At 33.6% G+C, this 22528-nt stretch overlaps 1 protein-coding gene and 1 non-coding gene across 2 annotated transcripts in view; both read right to left on the bottom strand.

Moving 5' to 3' along the window:
* Positions 1 to 22528, bottom strand: part of STPG2 (sperm tail PG-rich repeat containing 2) — a 308430-nt gene that overhangs the window by 127833 nt on the left and 158069 nt on the right. The gene's annotated exons all lie outside the window — the stretch shown is intronic.
* Positions 20796 to 20903, bottom strand: LOC115513141. Its single transcript, XR_003968567.1, has one exon. It is a non-coding gene; the product is annotated as a U6 spliceosomal RNA (small nuclear RNA).

Below are 22528 nucleotides of genomic sequence, written 5' to 3'. Positions count from 1 at the left end.
CTTATATCCATCTGTTAAACAATTCAGTTGAAGAAGAGAAAGCTTCTTTTTTCTTCAACCAGAGAACATAATCCTAGACTATTCTCTTGTCCATCTTAGCACCTATTCACTGTGACAAGAGAGAGGATTATGCAAATTATCATAACTAACCTAAATCAAGCAACATAAAATTAATGCAAAAATGTATATCTAGAACTAATGAAACCTAGAACATTCTAATTGAAGCAAAAGTGTCAATTATCTCTTACAAATGCCTATATAACTCAGAACACAAATGGAAAACAAGAGAAAAATCACAAATAAATAGTGTCAAAAGTAAACAAAGACAAATGTTGTAGATGTTTGATCTGCAAAAAAGAGTTACATAACTATGTAGGAATAATGGAACATTTTAAAAAGCAAAACAAAAACAACCACCTGTGGGTGATATGACTACAAAATCAGTGCCCGTAATCTGTTCTTAAGTTACAGTGGATGGTCCCTGAATATGTACCCATAACTGTATATTTATTCCTATGTGAAAATCGTTAATTGAATGAGACTTAAATTATAGGGCATCCTTAGTAATGCATTCCTCACAACAAGTGAAAGAGTCTACATTTTCTATTCACTAAGTAATGGTAGTCAAAATGCTTTAAATCATAAAATATTTATAATAGTCTTGAAGAAAACTGCAAAAAAATCATTTTATTATTATTACAATGAAAGAAAAGTTCAACAAACCATTAACAGTTGCTATTGTTAGATGGTAGACTGCATAAACTTTTCTTTTTTCTCCATTTTTGTTTTCAAAAACTTTTTCAATTATGTATTTCTCTTATAAATAAAAAAAAATTTATTAGACCAACAAGTTGTCTCAATTACAGAATTAATAGAAATATTAAGAGAAATGAAAACTTGAAACAAATCCTTCACGACATGGATGGAGCTAGAGAGTATCATACTAACCAAAATAAGTAAGAGAAAGACAAATACCAGATGATTTTGTTCACATGTGGAATTTAGGAAACAAAAAATGAACATAGGGGAAGGAGAGAGAGAGAGAGAGAAACCAGGAAACAGACACTTAACTATAGAGAACAAACTGATGGTTACTGGAGGAGAGGTAGGAGGAGGGATGGGTTAAATAGGTGATGGGTATTAAGGTGGGCACTTATGATGAGCACTGGGTATTTGTTGTATATAAGTAATGAATCATGAAATTCTATACCCGAAATTAATATTACACTGTATGTTAACTAACTGGAATATAAATAAGAACTTGGAAAAAAGAAAGAAAGTACATTTTGTTAACTCACTGTCAAAAAAAAATCCTTCACTTCATTCAAAAACTTAAACTTCTACATTTCTCTTTTCCAAAAATTCAATGTTTAATCACTAAATCTTTGTGAATGTTCTTTGGGTAAATGTCAACAGTATGGTATTCTAATGTTTACAATACATACTGTTATGTTTTCATATAAGGTAACACTACCACAGTTGTTTGATTCACAAAAAAGAATTACATAACTAGGTAGGAATAATAGAAACCATCATTTATCCCTTGCTTAATATAATCTCCATGGCAAGGCATTTAGTTTTTCGTGAGACTAATGAATTCATGAGACTCATGAATTTAAGTTACAGATTAAATTCTTCAATTATTAAATTGAGAACAACTTGAATGCAATGATCTGTATTCTTTACTTATCAAGATGCAGATAATTGCAAATTTTAATTTTTTTAAACTTTAAGAGAGACAGAGACTGCATTAGTGGGGGAGGGGCAGAGAGCGAGAAGGAAAGACAGAATCCCTCGCAGGTTTCCTGCTGCCAGCTCAGAGCCTGAAGTGGGCTGAACCCACAAAACCATGAGATCATGACCTGAGCTGAAACCAGGAATCCGATGCTTAACCAACTGAGCCACCCAGGCATCCCCAGATAAATGGAAATTTTAAAGTTCAGAAAAAGTATGGAGTAGAAGAGAAATGGTGAGCAAAAGCTGGCATTTTTATAACCGAATTACATTTTTACATATAATTCATGTAATGGGAAATAAGAGGAAAGGAGAGAATTACTTTTTAAAGGATGAATCAAGAATTAAAAATAATCTGGGGCGCCTGGGTGGCGCAGTCGGTTGAGCGTCCGACTTCAGCCAGGTCACGATCTCGCGGTCCGTGAGTTCGAGCCCCGCGTCGGGCTCTGGGCTGATGGCTCAGAGCCTGGAGCCTGTTTCCGATTCTGTGTCTCCCTCTCTCTCTGCCCCTCCCCCATTCATGCTCTGTCTCTCTCTGTCCCAAAAATAAACGTTGAAAAAAAAAATTAAAAAAAAAAAAAGAATTAAAAATAATCTTCATTTTGCTGTGATTCTGCAAAAACAAGCAATATTAAAAGAAACAATAAATATCCACATTGCAAGTTCAAGATTTTAAAATAACTGTCTTTGTTTTAAATAAGTATATATAGAACAAGCAGGAAAAAAACTTAAAAATATGGAAGAGCTGAATAGCACAATTAACAAATGTCAAGTGATTGACATATCTAGAACACTTACCTAATAACAGCAGAATATACATTCTTTTCAAATATATGTGGAACAGCTACCAAAATATGCCATATGATATACTATAAAACAAGTCAAATTTTTTCAGGATTTAAATTATATAGATTGTATTTTTGACTACAGTGAAATAAGCCAGGAATCCAGAAAAAGATAAATCCATAAGTGTTTGGAAATTAAACAATACAATTCTAAAAATCCACTGGATATGTGAAAAATTGACATGACTGGAGCCATTTTAAAATGGATACAGAGTGACGACTGCAGAGAAACTGCCTCACTCATCTCTGTTTGAATTGGGCCAAAACACTTGGATTGGTCAAAACATCAGTTGTTATAAGCAGTTGTAAGAAGTCAGCAGGATAATGGACATCCTGATTACAATACTGGTAGTTGTGGACTTTCTGAAGATACAACCAGTTAGTCAACCAATCTATAACCCAGACTAGTTTAGCTTCTTAACACCCATAGAAAAAGTTTTTTTCTTTTCTTCAAACCATGTAATGGCTCCCCTTCTTTTTTCTCATAAAAAACCCTTGCTTTTGCCCTACAAGAGAAAATACTACTTGGGTTTTTTACCAAAATATGTGCTCCCCAAATTCAAATTCTTTAATACCAAATAAATGCTCATTTGCCTCTCTTTGCGGCTCTTTATTTCCAAGTTGACATGTCAAAGAACAAATTATAATGGAAATAAGAAAATATTTTAAAGTAAATGGTAATGAAAATATGATGTATCAAAATCTGTGGAATGCAGCTAACATGGGGCTTACAGGGAACTTTATGGAGAATAACCAAAATCAAAAATCTAAGCATCCAATTAAAATTCTAGGGGAAAAAAAAACCAGCTTAATTAAACCTAAAGTGGAAAGTTTTTTAAAAGACAGCAAGAGTAATAAATACAAAATAGAAAATCAACAAAGTCACAAAATGGTTATTTGAAAAGATCAATAAAATTGATTTTAAAAATTTAGCAAGACTGACCAACCAATATAACGGGGAAAAAAAACAGTGCAGGAAAAAAATAGAAAACTAGTCCCTAAATATACCACAGGAATTTAATATGTTATTAAAAACTATCTCAAAAAATTCTAATCTGAGATGTTTCACCACTGAATTCCAAGAAATATTTAAGGAAAAATACCAATCCTACACAAATTCAACTGGGAAATAAGAAATGAGGCAATCATTACTAAAGTAATTTATGAGGTAACTATAACCATGATATTAAAGCCTAATAAAATCATTAAAAATAAAACAAATACTAATTTAAGCCATGGATACAGAAGCATAAGTCCTAAAAAAATATATTAGCAAGTAAGTGTTATAACATATAAAAAGGATATTACATCATAAACAGATGGAGCGATTCAATATATGCAAAAATTAATTTCATATTCAAAAAGTAATCAATGTAATTTACTAAATAGGAGAATAAAGAAGAAATATCATAAATATGCCAGTATATGTAAAAAATAATATTCAGTACATATTCCCAATATAAACTCTTAGCAAATAGAAACAGGACTTCTTTAAATGATGAAGACTATTTTTTAATTACTGTTCACATTACACAACATAGTGAAATACTGAAATGTTCTCCCAGAAACAAAATAAAGATGTTCATTCTCACCAGTTTTATTCAACATTTGCTGGCACCAGTGCCAGTCACTAAAACATGATAATCATCTTCATCATTATCATCATCACCATCAGTGATTGCAAAGTCATTTTCCATGGATTATATGGTTTTGCATGTAAATAATCTGAAGTATACTATAAACTATTAGAATAAATGGGTGAATTTCTCAAAATCAGTGTATATAAGGTCAATGTATGCATTATATATTCTAAATATTAGAACAAATCATTGGAAAATAAATTTTTTTAAAGATACTTATATTTTAGCACTAAAAAAAAAAAAAAAAAAAAAAAAAAAACACAGGAGTTTTAGCTCCAGTAAAAATAGAAAACACATAATCCATCCTGCCTCTCCTGCTGAATCCATCTAAAGACCCCTAGACAGGGGCGTCTGGGTAGTTCAGTTGGTCAGGCATCCAACTTGGATTCAGGTCATGATCTCATGGTTCGTGAGTTCAGGCCCCACATCGGGCTCTGTGCTAACAGCTCAGAGCCTGGAGCCTGCTTCAGATTCTGTGTCTCCCTCTCTCTCTGCCTCTCCCCTGTTTGCACTCTGTCTCTATCAAAAATGAATAAATGTTAAATTTTTTTTCAAAAATAAATAAAAACCCTAGACAGAATACATAGAGCAGGTAACTAAAAGCTATGAAAACTAAGTAGGCGACTTCCAGTTCCAAACAAAATGGCATAAGCACATTCTACCCTAATCCTGTAAGTTACAACTAAAATCCTGGATCAAATATAGCTATCAGAAGCCCCTAAAGAGGGGCGCCTGGGTGGCGCAGTCGGTTAAGCGTCCGACTTCAGCCAGGTCACGATCTCGCGGTCCGGGAGTTCGAGCCCCGCGTCGGGCTCTGGGCTGATGGCTCGGAGCCTGGAGCCTGTTTCCGATTCTGTGTCTCCCTCTCTCTCTGCCCCTCCCCCGTTCATGCTCTGTCTCTCTCTGTCCCAAAAATAAATAAACGTTGAAAAAAAAAAAAAAAAAAGAAGCCCCTAAAGAGCAGAGAAAATAGAGTAGACTAAGATCCTCAGGACTCAAGGGAAGACCTGATAATTAATTCACTTAACTCCCTAAATTTTTTTTCCTCCTATACATCCTAGCCTAGACACAAGAGTAGCCCACACCCTGGAAATGGCAATTGAAACAGGAAAGAGGAAAGGAAAGGAAAGGAAAGGAAAGGAAAGGAAAGGAAAGGAAAGGAAAGGAAAGGAAAAGGGAAAGGGAAAAGGAGAAAAACCGATAAAGGAAAAGTAAAAATGGAAATAAATGGCGAGGTAAGACGTAGAGAAGAGCCATAACGCCTACTACAGCAAGAATAGACGATTCTACGAAGCTACAAACAGAAAAAGAAAAGAAAAGAAAAGAAAAGAAAAGAAAAGAAAAGAAAAGAAAAGAAAGCCAGTCTCAAGAAATGCCTGTTCTGTCTAGCCAAAGAACCAGGAAGAAATCCCTGTAGGACTTTTGACTATAGTCATCCTACTCCATAGGAACACTGCTAAAAAGTCTGCACCCTGCTCCTCCACCACCAAGTGTTGTGGACACTATGAAGCAGAGCCTTATTAACCATGCATGTGCTGTACTAATGAAGTGCACTCTCCCACTCCCCACCTGATGATGCAGAAACTACAGGGCAGAGCCTTGACCCAATTCTACTCCATATTAGCTAAGCATGACAACAAAAAGTTAGCACCTTACCTCCTTCCAGCTAGAGAGCATCAGGAGAGGAGTAGATTATAGAAAAGAGGAAGCTGAAGAAAGGAATTATTTATATCTGTATATGAAGTTGTTGGTATACCTCCAACTGGCTCATGGGTGAAACCAGAATCAAATTAAGAAAGTAAAAGCTCTGAGAACTGAAATGTCATGTGAAATACTGTCCAAGTTTCAAACTGGCCACTGGGTAGCATACAAACAAGATAGAACAAAATAGCAGTGCAAAGATTTTAAGTACTAAATTGACATTTGAACTATAGCCCACAAAAATGGTCCAGGATGTGTGCCCTAAACCCAAATAAATTGACTATCTGTTAAAATAGATTTAAGTAGGAACCAGAATTTCATAACATAATACTGCAAATGTCCGGGACACAATCCAACATTACTCATCGTATGAAGGAAAAGAAAATCTCAACTCAAATGAGAAAAAATAATCAAGAGAGGACAACACCAAAATGAAACAAATGCTGGAATTATCTGACAGGGACCTAAAAACAGACATCATACAAAAGTACCAACAAACAATTATAACAGTCTTAAACAAATGGAAAATTAAAAATTCTTAGTATCTAGAGTAAACAAAGAAAAACTAAATGACAACTTTAGAATGGAAAATACAATTAACAAATTTTTTTTAATTTCACTAGATGAGCTAAATGGCAGAACGGAGATGACAAAAGAAAGAATCAGTCAACTTAAAGATAGATCAGTAGAAATTATCCAAATGAGAACAGACAGGAAAGAGATTTTAAAAGAATTAACAGAGCCTTAGGGATCTGTGGGAAAATACCAAAAAGTCTAAAATTTATATCGATTCAAAGGAAAGTAGAAAGAGTATAGGGTTAAAATGTATATATATTTGAAGAAATAATGGCTAAAAATTCCCCCAATTTGACAAAAGATATAAACCCCACAGATTCAAGAACCTCAGACAAGACAAACCTAAGTAAATCTATACCCAGAAACATCAAAATCAAATTGCTGAGAAGTAAAACAAACCAAAAAAAAATCTTGAAATAAATCAGAGAGAAATATACATTACCTTCAGAGGAACATCAATTCAAATAAGAACTGATTTTTCTCATCTGAAAGTCATCCATCTCATTTCCTTTCTGTTCCTCAAATACATCAAGTCTTTTCCTCCTCAGGGCTCTGGTGCTATAAGCTCCTCCTGTCTGAATCAATCTTACTTAGCCTCTTCTCACCATTGGTTTCTCATTTAGAATCTTAATGCCATTTTATCAGGGTAAACTTCTGGGAGCATCAACCCACCCCATATCTCTGTCATTTCTCTCTTTCACAGAACTTGTATATTTCCTTCCTGACTCATAACACCAACAGAAAAAAAAAAGTCATGTTTATTTAATTTTTTTACTTATGGCCTCCTTTCCCCTCTGCACTAAAATAGTATTTCTATGAAGAAAAAGATTTTGCATGTCTTTTCCACCACTATGTTCCTAGCACCTAGAACTGCACATGTTAAACCGTAGTAAGCATATGCTAAATGAATGAATGAATGAACGAATGAAAGAACAACTGGATAAGTGCTTGAAATTAATTAGAAAGAAAGGGAGAGCTAATATTGAGTAAAACTTAGTATAAATTAATTATAGGACATTCTAACTCAGTTTTCAAACATGGAATTGTCTTAACATTGTCTGAGAACTTTAAAAAATATAGATACATGAACCCCACTCCACAATTAATAATTAATTATTATTATTAATTCATAATATCTAGAAACAAGGACTTGACATTGGCATTTTTTTAAAGCTCTCTAGTTGATTCTATGAAGCTTTCCAAGCCAGGACTGAAAAACACTGGTCTTACTAGTTGGCATATAATTTTGGATCTACTAGCAAATGAAGAAATCTAGTTATAATAATGATCCAACAATTGTAAAGAGGAAAGGGGTACCTTTATAATAAAGTTTGAAAGACCTAATAGCTTCCAATAATAACTGTTTTGGCAAAATAAATTCACACTAGTATGTACTTTCCAAGAATATTGGCAACACAACAGATATTTTTAAATGATGTTAAAAATAACCTTCATCCTAAGAGAATTTGAGCAATTTAAGCTTCAGTGAAAATCCAGATAGTCATGACAAAAACAGAAACACAAAATGAAAGAGAATAAATAGCTGCCCTGGGAAGTTAACAAATTTGTCTTTTCTTCTTCATCTCTCTCATCCACTAAATTAATTAACTTTAAGAGCCCACTGAAAGTTTACTTCCTTCAAAAATTTTGTCTGCCTAACTTCATCACTTGAGTTGTGTTTTACCATACTTAACATACTATCTGTCTGTAATTAGAGCAAATGAAGAAGTTACAAGAATTAATTGTATTTGGATGCATTAAAATAAAAAAATACCAATTAGAATCTAAGTGGAAATGTCAGACAGGCAGTTGAACATATATCTGAGGTCAAGGCAGACATAAGTGACCCACTGTGTCCTTGAATTATAGAACAGCTACTACTCTTTGATATTTGTAACAATGGAACTATAGTTTTAAACTCTCAATTAAGATTATAATGCATATAAAAGGTAATTCCAAGTGTTTACTATTCTCAAGCATGACTAATATTGGACCATAAATCTACACATGATGGATTAAATAATAATCCTCATTCAATATAGGGGCATCATCGTGTTTTTAAATGTAACAAATACCAGACAGAATCAATGGATTTCAAATTTTAAAATGTTTACTGCATACACAAACCCCAAATTTTTCTATACAATTTCATGCTAAGTTTGAAATTTAAGTCTGAATATTTTAAGTTTAATAGGCAAATTTAAATGAAAAGTTGAACACAAATTTTAACATTTACAATAATATAATTTTTAGGTTTGCTTCCTGATTTGTGTTCATTTTAATCAAAAATAACAAAATTATAATTGCAAATCCTGAGGATATTGAAGCTCAAATCAACTATACTTTAGAACAGTTACTAAAAATAAATCCCCCAAATTTATAACAGTTATAACATCTGGATCTACACATGAAAGATAATTCATTGAAATGATTTATCTAAACCTAAATATAAATAATAATTGATACCAACAAACAAGAAAACCTCCCCCTGTATGGTTATTTTCACAGTAATCTCTATCTGAGAGCAAATTCTTATCTCAAGCTAAACTGATGCTCATCATATATTCCTTGAAATTATATTTAGGGCAAACACAACTAAACTGATGATTCTCTGAAGCCCAATTAGAACCACTGAAATGGTGGTTCGCCAACCCTATGGAAAAAAATTAGCACCCTATACTAAGTTAAAGAAAGTAAAATGGGATAGGTTACCAAGAAAATAAAGTGCTAGGTCAAGTAAGGATTTTGTAAGTAGAACAAATTGAGAAAATCTGAACACACAATGAACACTGGAAAACAATGACTTTCATATATTCTATTTTTATGTAAACTTAACTTATTTCACCCAACTAAGAAAAATTCAAAACATAGTGAGTGAAAAGTTTAGATACATGGCAGCATTTGAAAATAAATAAAATAAATTTAATATTTATAAAGTATATTCTAGGGTGCCTGGCAGGCTCAGTCAATGGAGTACGCAACTCTTGGTCTCAGCATCATGAGTTCAAGTCTCACGTTAGGCATGAAGCCTACTTAAAAAAAAATTGTTAAACAATAAACCTTTAAAAAATAAAATAAATAAAATTATATTCATACAAGGTATATTGATACAGAGGATAAAATAACCTCCAATAGCCTTGGCTTTCAGAAAACATAGGCACAAAAACACAACTAAACTACATGCAAGGTATAACATAAAAGATAAGTACATTTTCTCACCTTTCTCTTTTTTCAACTTTTATGCAGACAATACCAAATGTTTCTTTTAGACTATGTATCAATTTGATAAGGATTTCATTTCCTTTTTAGGTTCATTAGATTTTTCATAATTACATTATTCTTCCCTTGAGGTAAGTACTGCTCATAAGAGAAAAGAGAATCTTCTCATTTATATTCTTCCTTAAATGTCTATATGCTGAGAACCTAGTATGTACCCAGTATGATATAAAACCAGGAAGGACAACAATGAAACAATATCTACCTTTAAGAAATTAATAATCTGTTTAAAGTTAAGACAAATGAAAACCAACCTCATAGTAATGGTCTTAAATAAATGTGTGACACTGGTCCAAATTAAAATTAAGATTTTAAAAAAGCATTCTTGACTAATGATATTCATAAAAGGCTTACTATAAAGAAGACTGAGAAAAAAATTACCAGCCTCCTATTTTATGTCCATATTTTCTGTCAAAAAATAGCTTTCCTACTGAAACTAAAAATTTGTATATTGGTTCATAAGAATAGATTTCAAAATACTTAAAAGTAATTATCAGAGATAATCAGTATGTTCCAAATAAAGTTAAATCTGCAACTCTTGATGAATTCTATCTTGTGATATTGAGAGAGCCTGCAGATAAAATAGTGTGTATTATTAATGCATTCAGGAGAACTCTAGAGATATCACAAAGTGATGATGTGTCATTCCTTCCACATACACACACAAAAAGTTGATCACATGCTGATCCATAGAGAAAGCCTTTGTATGTTTAATTTTGAAATAATTGAGTATATCCTATTTTTCATAATGGAAGCAAGTTTAAAATAATAACAAGTAATTAGAAATTAGTACTCTTCTAAACAGATCAAATTTAAAATATGAATTAATACTTTAAGCTAAGTGAAAATTAAAAACAATATAAAATGTGTGGCATATAACTAAGCAGTACATGAAGGAAATTTATTGCCTATATATATATGTATATATATATATATATATAAATATACATATATATATACACACATATATATATATAATCAAAAAGTAACTGAAAATCACTGAGCTTCCATTTCAAGACACTAGAAAAAGAAATACAAATCAAACCTAAGGAAAGCACAAAGAAAAATTATAAAGATAATCAATGAAATAGAAAATACAGAGAACAGAGTATTAGAACAGAGAAAATCAACAAAGTCAGAAGTTTTTCTTTAAAAAAATGATTACAAATATTGATAAACCTTTAATAGGATTTATTACAGAAAAAAAGGAAGGAAGCGAGAGGGGAAAATACAAATTACCAATATCAAGGGGAAAGGAAGGAGCATCCTTATAAATCCTATAGATAAAAAAGAAGGCAATATTATGATTAAGCAAATATATTTGACAATATGGAAGAAATGGATATATTTCTCTAAAAGTTGAATTAATAAAAGTAACCAAAAGAAGAAATATAAAATATACATAGTCCAAAATCTATTAAGGTGTTTAAAAATAGGATTATTAGGGGCGCCTGGGTGGCGCAGTCGGTTAAGCGTCCGACTTCAGCCAGGTCACGATCTCGCGGTCTGTGAGTTCGAGCCCCGCGTCGGGCTCTGGGCTGATGGCTCAGAGCCTGGAGCCTGTTTCCGATTCTGTGTCTCCCTCTCTCTCTGCCCCTCGCCCATTCATGCTCTGTCTCTCTCTGTCCCAAAAATAAATAAACGTTGAAAAAAAAAAAATTAAAAAAAAAAAAAAAAAAAGGATTATTATTATTCAGGTATGTCAAGGTAAACAGATTGAGAGCCGACCACCATTGAAAACAAAGTCTGTTATACACACAGATCCCAATTCCACAGGAGGTCACACAAAGAAGCACCAAGGTTGGTGGGGAGGCAGGAAGGGGAAAATATGGATGAGAGTTTTTACTGTGGTTTCCACTAGTAGGAATGGTGACAAAGGATATGCAGGTTTAGGATTGGCTAGTTTGAGTAATTTCAGAAGGCTCAGGGGTTTAGGGGGCTGTCCCTTATTGTCTGGTACCTGTCCCTGGGTGATTAAAGCAGGAGAATAATGGCCCCTATTGGCTTCCATAAAGAAGGCGGTTGGTGGTGAGCTCTGGATTGGTAAATTTGCATAAGAAAGGAAATTTGGAGGAGAGTCATTCCGGGCTAATCCTGGAAGGGGCAGTTTCTCCAAGGTCCCCAGAGGCCAAATCATCAGAAACACAGGGTTAATAGATAAGGGAATTGAATCCTTTCTTTAAAACCTTCCCACAAGTAAAATCTCAGGTCTAGAAGGCTTTAACAGGGAATCCTTACAAACATTTAAGAAAGAGTAAGTCAATCTTGCAAAAAATAAACTATTCTCTCTTTGAGAGACTAGGAAGAAAAAGAACACTTACTCTCTTTGAAGAATCCAGTATAACCTTGACTCAAAATCCTTAAGGTCATTACATGAAATTGTCTTCCCTGCCAATAATTCTTTCACCAATACTGCCCTCCTTAGACTTAGAGAATGGCTTATTTACTGTTATGGTATTCTAGACATTATTTATGATCAAGGAACTCATTTCGCAGTAAAAGAAATGTAGCATCGGGCTTGTGCTCACACAATTCACTAGGTCTAACATACTCTCAGCACTTAAAATCATCTGACCTAAAAGAACATCAGAAGGGCTTGTTGAAAACTCAATTAAGGTACCTGCCAGTTGAGAGACAAGACCTTGAGAGCACACATGGTGGGGGTGCCGGGGTGGCTCAGTCGGTTGAGCGTCCTACTTCGGCTCAGGTCGTGATCTCGCGGTTTCTGCGTTTGAGCCCCGAGTCGGGCTGTGTGCTGACAGCTCAGAGCCTGGAGCCTGCTTCAGATTCTGCATCTCCTTTATTCTTTGCCCCTCCCCCCCCCTTGTGCTCTATCTCTCTCTGTCTCTCAAAAATAAATAAATGTTAAAAAAAAATTTTTTTAACATACATGGTGCTAAGATACAATATATATCAAGTACCTCTTCTCATTATTTCACTAATAACATGCAAAATGTTTGCCTCCTGTCTCCATAACTTTGAGCTCTACTTATTTATAAGTCTTGCTTCTCAAGAGAGGAATGTTTCCATTAGAGACACAACTGTGATTGTACAAGTTGAAAGCTCAGTGTCAACTAGCATTTGGGGATACTGATGCTACTGAAACAAGGTAGAGTTTACTCTACTGACTGGAGTGATTTGTCACAATTAACAAATGGAATCTGGGTTGCTAATACACAGTGAGGACAGGAAAAACTTTATCAGGGCATTCTCTGCAATTCTTCTAATACTTCTATCTCCAATGTAAGATTGTTAGAAAGCACATCGACCAAAAAAAGGAAGAGTCGTTAAGGATTCACATCCTTCAAAAATGAAAGTTTGGTCTTCTATTAGGTAAATAACCCTAAACTGACACTCTTGAGAGCAAAGGAAAAAGGCAGAGAGTAATAGAAGGAAGTCAGAAGTATCATCTACAGCCTTGGACTATTTAAAAAATAAGGACTGTGGCAGCTCTTCAGATTAATTTCCTTCTCTCTCTCCGCTTCTCTCCCTTGTATGTGTCTATGTGTTAAGTATTTTAATCTTCCTTCTTCTCTTTCTCCTTTTTATTTTCGAAAAGTTTTATAAGTTAACAAAGTATGATTTAGTATTTATGTAACAATCAAACTGCACATTAACACTGTATAACAGCATTTAGATAACAAAATATTTAGATGGACTATGACTAAATTTAGCCAAAAATGAAGATAAACACAGTTGGAAACTTGTATCTCCTCATGTTGGAGAGTGAGAAAACTTATGTTATACAAAGCATAGTTGTTTGTATTAGGCAGAAACACAGAGTTGTTTGGAATATCACGTGGAAATTCAAACATGAGTAGAAAGACACATAAGTGATCTAAGGGGTGAAAGGTACCAGATTTTAAGCAATTTATTATCCCAGCTCAAAACCTGAGAATCTTCAAACCATATTTGTGCTTTGTCAGATGGCTCTTTGCTGCGTTTGCCAACAGGAGGTACTAGAGGATACTGGAAAGGCTGACGAAAGAAGGGATTTCTTCCTATGCATCTGCTTCTTCATTTGAAAGCAATTTCTTCCTATAGTAGCAACTGAATTTACGTAGCTACAATTTTTCCTACAAGTTCCTGCTTTGGTTTTCCTTATGTCATTCTGTACCCCCTCAAACTTTATGATGTAAGTACTTCTTCCCATTATATCCTTTCTTTATCCTCCTCTTAGCTCTGACTCTTCCCTTTACCCTCTTTTTCTATTTTTCTATCAATGTCATTTTAACTTATATAAACCTGTTACAGTTTTCCATATCTGTCCCCTATGTACTTGTGACGATGATATAAAACTTACTTAGTAACTACATTTTAAACTTATGTGATGGAAAAATACCTTTTCCCTTAGACATCTATAATAATTTGTATAATAATACAAAGGGACTACTGTTTGTCCCTAAAAGTGCCAACAGAAGGACAATTAGTACACACTTTTGTATATAATGATGACCATGTACCCAAAAGTTTAATGTTTTCAATTGGTCAAAAGATGTCTGTGATAACCATGTCAGTGAGATATCTGTAAATGAATCCAGCATTTCAAGCTATAGCTTTTTTCATCAGTGGAGGTAATTTTGAAAAGACATATGAGTTCCTACATATTTAAACACACTGAAACAAGGTTTACTCCTCATGAATATATGCATCCTAAGTAAGATAATTAGAAATTTGAAGTCAATTTCTAAATGCCATAATGCCATGTTTCATTAGTCATGAATTTATTATAAAGAGGTCTTAATGGTATTAATGCCATCATTGTTATACCATTTGTAGGGTTGCACATGTGGTTATATTGGCTTCAAGGACTTAAATGATGGAGTTATAGTCTTGACTAAACATTTCCATATCACTGTTAACATACTTCCTCTTGTTTAATAACCAAATAAGCTGTAAAACAATGACTGGTTGATATAAAATGTAAGAATCATATTGGGATGGATGCCACAAATGTCACAAATTTAAACCTCCGAAAATATATAAAATATGAGTCATTTTTCTGTTCATTTTATTTTTTTGTTAATTTTTTTAATGTTTATTTTTCAGAGAGAGAGAGAGAGAGACAGAGATAGAGTGTAAGCAAGGGACAGAGGGCAGAGAAAGAGAGACACAGAATCCAAAGCAGGCTCCAGGCTCTGTGTTGGAGCTCAGAGCAGGGCTCGAACCCACAAACGGTGAGACCATGACCCCAGCCGAAGTTGGGAGCTTAACCGACTGAGCCACCCAGGCACCCCTCTGTTGTTCATTTTGTTTATTTATTAAGTAGGCTCCAACGCAGGGCTTGAACTCATGACCCTGAGATTAAGACCTGAATCAAGATGCACCCATGCACCGGAGCCACCAGCACCCCAACTATTGTTCATTTTAAATAAACGTGACACCTTCAAAGTTAGGACAGATTTCATTCTCAAAACACATGAAAGTGCAAAAATTTTTTAGCAACTGAAGAGTAAAGATAAAATCCTTTCTTCATGAAGCTATTATTTACTTCTGAGATCTATGTAGGGCAATCAAAAATAGCTAAAACTATAGAAAAGCATTCTTCTCATAATCTGTGTAAGTACTGGTAGGTAACTGCACCCAATCAAAATTCAGGCCACTAGAATCTGGCTTATCCCAGCGAATCTGGCTCGGCAGTTGCCTTCGCTATCCTTTCTCTGCTTTGATGAAGATGACATCCAGCAGCACTTGTTCTTGCTGTTTGCATATCAAACCCATTTTCTGAACTAATGAAGTTACACAATTAAATGAAAGTTATAAAGACTTCAAAATGTAACGTAACTCAAGGAAGTATCTAAGTGTACTCTGACCAACTCACTTTCCATGATTTCAGAAATCATGCGCCTAAACTCCTTTACTTGCATTAATGGGCCTATATTCAGAAAATTCATTTTCATGTGCTTTCCTTCACCAATGGTTAGGTGAATGATAAGATACCCATAAGCAAACTAACCAACAAAATAAAGTCTAAAAACTATGCAAAAATTAAAACACTTTCTATATATTTTCCAATGAGAAATTACAAAACAGCCTGAGAGTAATACAGATTTAGTCAGAAGAACTTTAATTCTTGTGAAATAGTTCAGCTGAAATCACTTCTGATATATTTTTACTATCTTTAGGGTCCCATGGGTCTGATTTTACTTGTGAGTTCCTGAAACACTAGCACCAGCTAAGCAATGCCTCCTCTTCAGAGGGCTAAATCCCAGCAACTAAAGGTCTCTCCGAGTTTTCAAGTTTTAATAATTCTACCCATTCCCTTTGTCCCCCAAGGCCTAAACATGGTGGCACTGATTGCCTGTGTTACTATGTCCAAGATACTTTAGCATTCCCTCTTTGTCTTTTTAGTTCTCCAATATACACGATTCCTTATATTCTCTATCTCAAAATAACTAGTGAGGTTCAATGTTCTGACCAGGGCCTGACTGATATAGCCCCTCTCTGCCTAAATACACCTTTACAACTTTTCTATCTGCAGCAGCCACCCAGTGTGAGGGAAGGAGGGTGTTACTCTAGCACATTTCCAGACTCTCAGATATTAAGAGGAATTCATGCTTTATCATCTCTTGGATTTCTTTTTTAATAACTTTTTATTTATTTATTCATTCTGAGTGAGAGAAAGAGCGAGGGGACATGTGGGGGGGAGGGGGGGCGGTGCAGAGAGACAGAGGAGAGAGAGAATTCCAAGCAGGCTCCATGCTGTGCTGTTAGCGCAGAGCCCAGTGAGGGGCTGCAACCTGTAAAATCATGACCTGAGCCAAAATCAAGAGTCAGAGGCTTAGCTGACTGAACTACCCAGGTGCCCCTCATCTCTGGGATTTCTTAACTTCAGTCTCCATTTATCCACCATTACGACCCAACCCTCAATCTTACCAGAGTTCACAAAGAATGTGGAGGAGCATAAAACAAGCCTCACATTCAAATATCAACTCCATTGCTTTGCTGTCTTTCTCGATTCTTGCATATTCTTCCAATTCAGGGGAGGCTTTCTCATTCAGTATAGCAAGAAACTTCCCTTACTCTACAACTTTCCTATTATATTTCCTGTAGTAAAATTATTGGATTTCTGCTATCACCATGAGGAGAATATGCCCCAGCTATCCTGCTGGTCCCAGTCAAATGGCAGCATGCAGTAGACTTTCCCCCAGAAAACCTGCAGCCTGAAGTAAGCTTCCCTACCTGAACTGCAAACTTGCACGTAATAAATGTCTTTCATGTTATGCTACTAAGATTTTGAGTTTATTATTCAGAAATAGCTAATTAATACAGAAGTTGGAACTCTTGGCCAACCTCTAGTTCTACAATATTTAAAGGAAAGTTGAAATTAGGAAACACTTTAGAAATAACGTAGAAACTTCTTTTCATTTTATTAAGCCATGGTCCCCACAATTGCTGTCTCTGAAGTAAACTTCAAGAAATGTTTCCTAAGTCAAAAACTCAACATTTATTCCCTTTTCATTCCTGACATAGTAATACCATGCAAGACAGAGGTGCCTCAGGTGGAAGAAGGCGAATATCACTTTCAAAAAAGTGTTAAAAAGAAAAAGACATTACCATATTTCAATATATACTCTTCATTAATATTACAGAATGATGAAAAGAGAGCATAGGCTTTGGAATAGGACTGACTTAGCTTTGAGCCATAACCCTGCCATTTACAATCTTTATAACTAACTTATTCATAGGTTACTAACACAATGAAATAAGTGTTAGAAGCAATAATACACTTACTTCTTACTTTGATCCTATTGGGCTATCCCTATTTAATTTACTATCCTTATTTAATGTTTGAGGAAACTGAGATTTAAAGAAGTTGCCTAAGCTCATTCATCTACAAGGGGGAGTAAAAATTTTTTAAAGCATTTCTCTGATTCCAAAGCTTTTGCTCTTAAACTTTAACCTGTTTAGGGATGGTAATCAAAATATTTAACAACTTAAATTATTATAAATTAAAAAATATATAAATCACAATTTATTTTTAATATTCTCTTCATTCTCAACTCTCTGTATTCGAGGTCTGTTTATCAAGTAATTAAAGCTATAGTGCAAACTGCTCACCAAATAATTCTAATAAATTCAGGTCATTTCTTAATTTTTAGAAAAAGTTGCTCTAATTTTTTGTGACTCTTTGATACCAGTTGTCATTAGGCAAAGGATGCCCCTTTATGAGGCATGAAGAGATCTAAGAAAGCATATCAAATTCTTCCAATGACTTTCCCACTAAATGATAATCATAGTTAATTTTTAGTCTCTCAATAACTGGAGGAAAGTTATTAACTTCAATATTGTTCATAATACTGAATTCTCTATCAGCTTCTGGAAGACAGAAATTACATTTAAAAAAAAATTCTATTCCTTATAATGTCTGAGATCTTTACAGTCTCATCCCTTTTGTTTTAAATCATAAAAGTAATTTATTATACTGTCATATTTATTTCATGTAAGCCTAATTCTTTAAGCCAGAGAAGAGTAGCGCAAAAAGACTGAACTCTATTACTAAACTGCCTCCGTTTGAATTCTGACTCTGTCATTTAAACTTTAAACTTGTGCCTCAGTTTCCTCATTTTTCAAAATGACCATAATTATAGTGCTCAAATGAGTTACTATACATTTGGAATGGTGCCTAGTACAGAAGAAGCATTAGCACTTATTTTTATTAATAAAATTAATTTAGTTAACATCTGTGACAGATTTCTTTTGTTGTTGTTGTTGTTGTTGTTGTTGTTTTTAACAATTCATGTCATTAAATGAATATAAAACGTAACAGATTCTCAGTGGTGATTCCCCTAACATACACTCAAAACCAAAAAGTCCAACACTGGTAACTTCTCACAAATCCTCTGGTGATTTCACTCTGCATTTCACTCCTAACCTGCATAGTTTTTTGCCCTTTGGAGCTGTAACTGTATTAATGACTCTTCTTTGAGAGGACCCACTATGAGAGAGTCTTAGGCTTTGTTTCATTCCCTAGAGGCCTCTAAGGCTGTAACAATTAAAAATCAAAGTCATCTAGTTGTTTGGCAAATGTCCTCAGGGTAAAAGTGAACTTCACTGCCACTCTGGGTCCCTCGTAAATTTAGCCTTTAGCCTGTGTACTCATTTCTTTCTAATTCTTGGAAGCACTCATGAAAACATTCTGTTTTTATTTTATCTAGAATTTTGCTTGTTTGCAGAGAATAGGTCAGTCCAGGAACCAGTACATCATAATGCTATTCCAAACACATACTCACCATTAACTCATGAGTACTATTTTTATTTTTATTTTATTATTATTTTAAAATAATACATTCACAGCATAATAAAAATCAAATCATGGATGAGTCTAAAATAAACAGTAAAATTGTCCTCCTTGACCTCTCCCTGTTCTATTCCCAGAAATAATTTAACAGTAATTGGGTTTCTTAGAGGTTGGGATTTTTTATTATTATTTACCACTACAAACTTAATATAAGGATTTATACTGAAATCTGTCAACTTTTGACATCTGTTGACTCTGCACACTATAAGAAATTTAGCATATTTTACTGCCTCCCAAACTTTTACCTCTTTCTTTTATTATTATTGATATTAAGTTTTCTAATATTTAGTCTTTTATTTTTATTGATATTAAAATTTAATTGATATTAAGTTTTCTAACATTTACATTTTATATTATAACTAAGATCTCTGCAATTTGTATAGATTGATCTAAAACCAATCAGTATTAAAACAGAAATTAGAATATCATATTTATTGCTTATCAAACCAACTAGTATGGTCAAACACAAAAAGAAGCAAATAAAATTCTGTCACCAAATCCCTGACTCTTGAAGATGACCCATGAATGAGCTAAAAATGCCTTCTTTATTAATTTGTTTTCACTTTATTTCATCCAGGAATTGCTTAGTTTCTATTCTTCTCTAGGTTTATATCACTCTTCTCTCATTTCTTTCCTTATATTTTGCTGGAACATCTTTATACATGGAAATGTAGAGGTACTACGCTTTCCAGCCTCTTGTGTGTCAGAAAATTATTTTCTTGATTCATTTAATTGGATTTATATTGGATAAAGTCAGAATTCTACATCCAAAATTATTTCCTCTCAGAAATCCATCATTTTCTAGCTCTGAAATATTGCTAATACTACTGGGATAGTGTTTGATATCAGTATGTTTCTCATCCCTCTGTAGGTGACCCACTTACTTTTCTCTGTGGAAGATTCCAAGGTATTTTATTTCTAGTCTTCTGAAAATGCAAAACCATGTGAAAATGATTTTTGACTTTTAAAATTCATCCTTCCTGGTATTTTGTTGACTTCTTATTGAAGACTGGTGTCTTTATTCAGCTTAGGAAAACTTTCTGTTGTTGTTTTTTTTGTTTTTTGTTTTTTGTTTTTTTTGTTTGTTTGTTTGTTTGTTTTTTGTTTTTTGTTTGTTTGTTTTTTTTACCATCAAATGGTCCTAACTACTATCTTAGCATTCCACTTTTGGAATGCCTAATAAACAGATGTTTGGTTTGTTTCTAGCTTCCATTTATCATATATTCACTCTGTCTTTTTATATTAAACTAATATTATGTTGTAGTTAAAAATAACTTATTTTACTGCGACCATGTAAAAAGAAAAGAGATATATGTTTATGCCTTTCATATGAAAGCAGAAGCCTGAGTTTTTAAATATTTTTATGTGAAACTTATATAAAATTTTGAAAATCAATGTGTCCTTTAAGATTGCAGCATATCCTTATATATAAATTTTAAATATGTAGGAGGTAAATTGTCTAATTTTTTTTTTAAATATGGAATGCTTCAGGGATGCCTGGGTAGCTAAGTCAGTTAAGCGTTCAACTTTGGCTCAGGTCATGATCTCATAGTCCGTGGGTTTGAGACCCACATTGGGCTCTGTGCTGACAGCTCAGAGCCTGAAACCTGCTTCAGATTCTATGTCTTCTGCCCCACCCCACCCCCAATCTGCTCCTCTCCCACTTGTGTTCTCTCTCTCTCAAAAATAAATAAAAATAAACTTAAATAAATAAATAATAAATAAAATATGGAACACTTCACATATTTGCATGTCAGTCTTGTGCAGGGGGCCATGCTAATCTTCTCTGTGTCATTCCAATTTTAATTGTTATACTGCCGAAGTGAGCACTGTAATATTTTTATTTGAAAGGAAAATTATAAAACTAATCCCATTATTTCATAAATTTAAGATCAATTTTGATATGAAATTAATAATTTGGATTCTCATTACATATATATTATACACCCACAGGTTTGAAGAGTATCTCATTTGCAGAAGAGTTTCAAAAGCTAAAATATTCTATGTGATTAAACTATTCTGCTACTTGGGTAAGCAAAGTCCCACCCAATACTTTCCATTGCAAGTATGTCATGTCAAAAAATAAAAATACAAAAACAGAAGTTTCAAGATCCAGTGAGAGACCAAGGTAAAAGAGAAAAATGTAAATTAGATAACAGCAATTGGTAAGTAACTCATCTTTCTTTAGGGCACATCACCATCTTTTTTTACTACAAGCAAATTTAGCACATACATATGCATTCCTAGGGGTACCTTCAGAGATTTGAATTTTTTTCCTAGTAACTATAATATTATGATAGAAATAACTATGAATCCACTAAATATTCCTATGCTTGAAAGCTTTAAACTAGTAATAAATTACTTCTGACATACCTCACAGTGGATCCTACAATGTGTACAATGACTCACTTGAGAAACAACACAACCATAAAATTGCTCAAGATAAAGAAATGATCTATTAAAACAACACATTTATTTAACAATTATGAGAATCTCTTACATGTCAAGAAAACTGACGGATGATTTTAAACTGTCTTTTGAACTTATAGGTACAAAGACGTCATAGAACCTGATGTCAATTTTGACCCGATCTCCTACCTTCAGTCAACCAATGTCTCAGAAAAAAATAAGTCTATTCCTGATGCCTCTCACCAAATTAGTCTAATTTGTATGATTTTTTAGACTTTACAACTGTATTAATTTAACGAGTTAATCAACTCTTGGCACTGTGAACCTACTATAATTTTATTTCAGCAAGCAATACTATTTCTCAAGTTTTAAAACCTGGTTGATGAGCTTGTTTCGATAATTTGTTATTAAGAATATCTTATAATGACAGTCTAATTTCTATATAGATTTATTTTAGCAATATCTATACATAGAAGTCTAACTTTTTAACTGCAAATTTCAAAATGTACTTTTAGTAAAATCAATCTGGATGAAACAGTCAAGTATTCATGTTTAAATGTCATCTGCTTTATGTATTTCAATTTATTCAATACTAGCTTTTTATAAAAAATGGAAATTTAGTTAGAAAAAAATCATAAAACACAATTTAAAATACAGATTAACACGGATTTAAAAAATCACTATAGAGTCTTAGGTTTCAAGATTGACTCAAATTTAAAAGAAAAAATTTACAGTTATAAGTAAACTGTTTTGAACCTTAAGTAGGCCTTCCACTTCATATACAACATGATTATGTTTTCCTACACGTTCTAAAAACAAATGTTCTCTGACCCTACAGGAGATGTTCCATATAATCACCTCTCACAGAGCAATGCTGGACTGTGCTTAGCTTCAAGACTTTTGGTGAACTTTAAAAAATGGAAGTATCGGGGTACCTTGTTGCCTCAGTCAGTTGAGCATCTGACTCTTGATTTCAGCTCAGGTCACAATTCCAGGGTAGTAGGACAGTGCCCCACAGCACTGGGCGTGAACCCTGCTTATGAGTC

The sequence above is a fragment of the Lynx canadensis genome, chromosome B1 (genome assembly GCF_007474595.2).
Source record: "Lynx canadensis isolate LIC74 chromosome B1, mLynCan4.pri.v2, whole genome shotgun sequence".
NCBI lineage: Eukaryota > Metazoa > Chordata > Mammalia > Carnivora > Felidae > Lynx > Lynx canadensis.
Note: the sequence above shows the minus strand (reverse complement) of the source record. Positions and strands in the feature narration are given on the sequence as shown.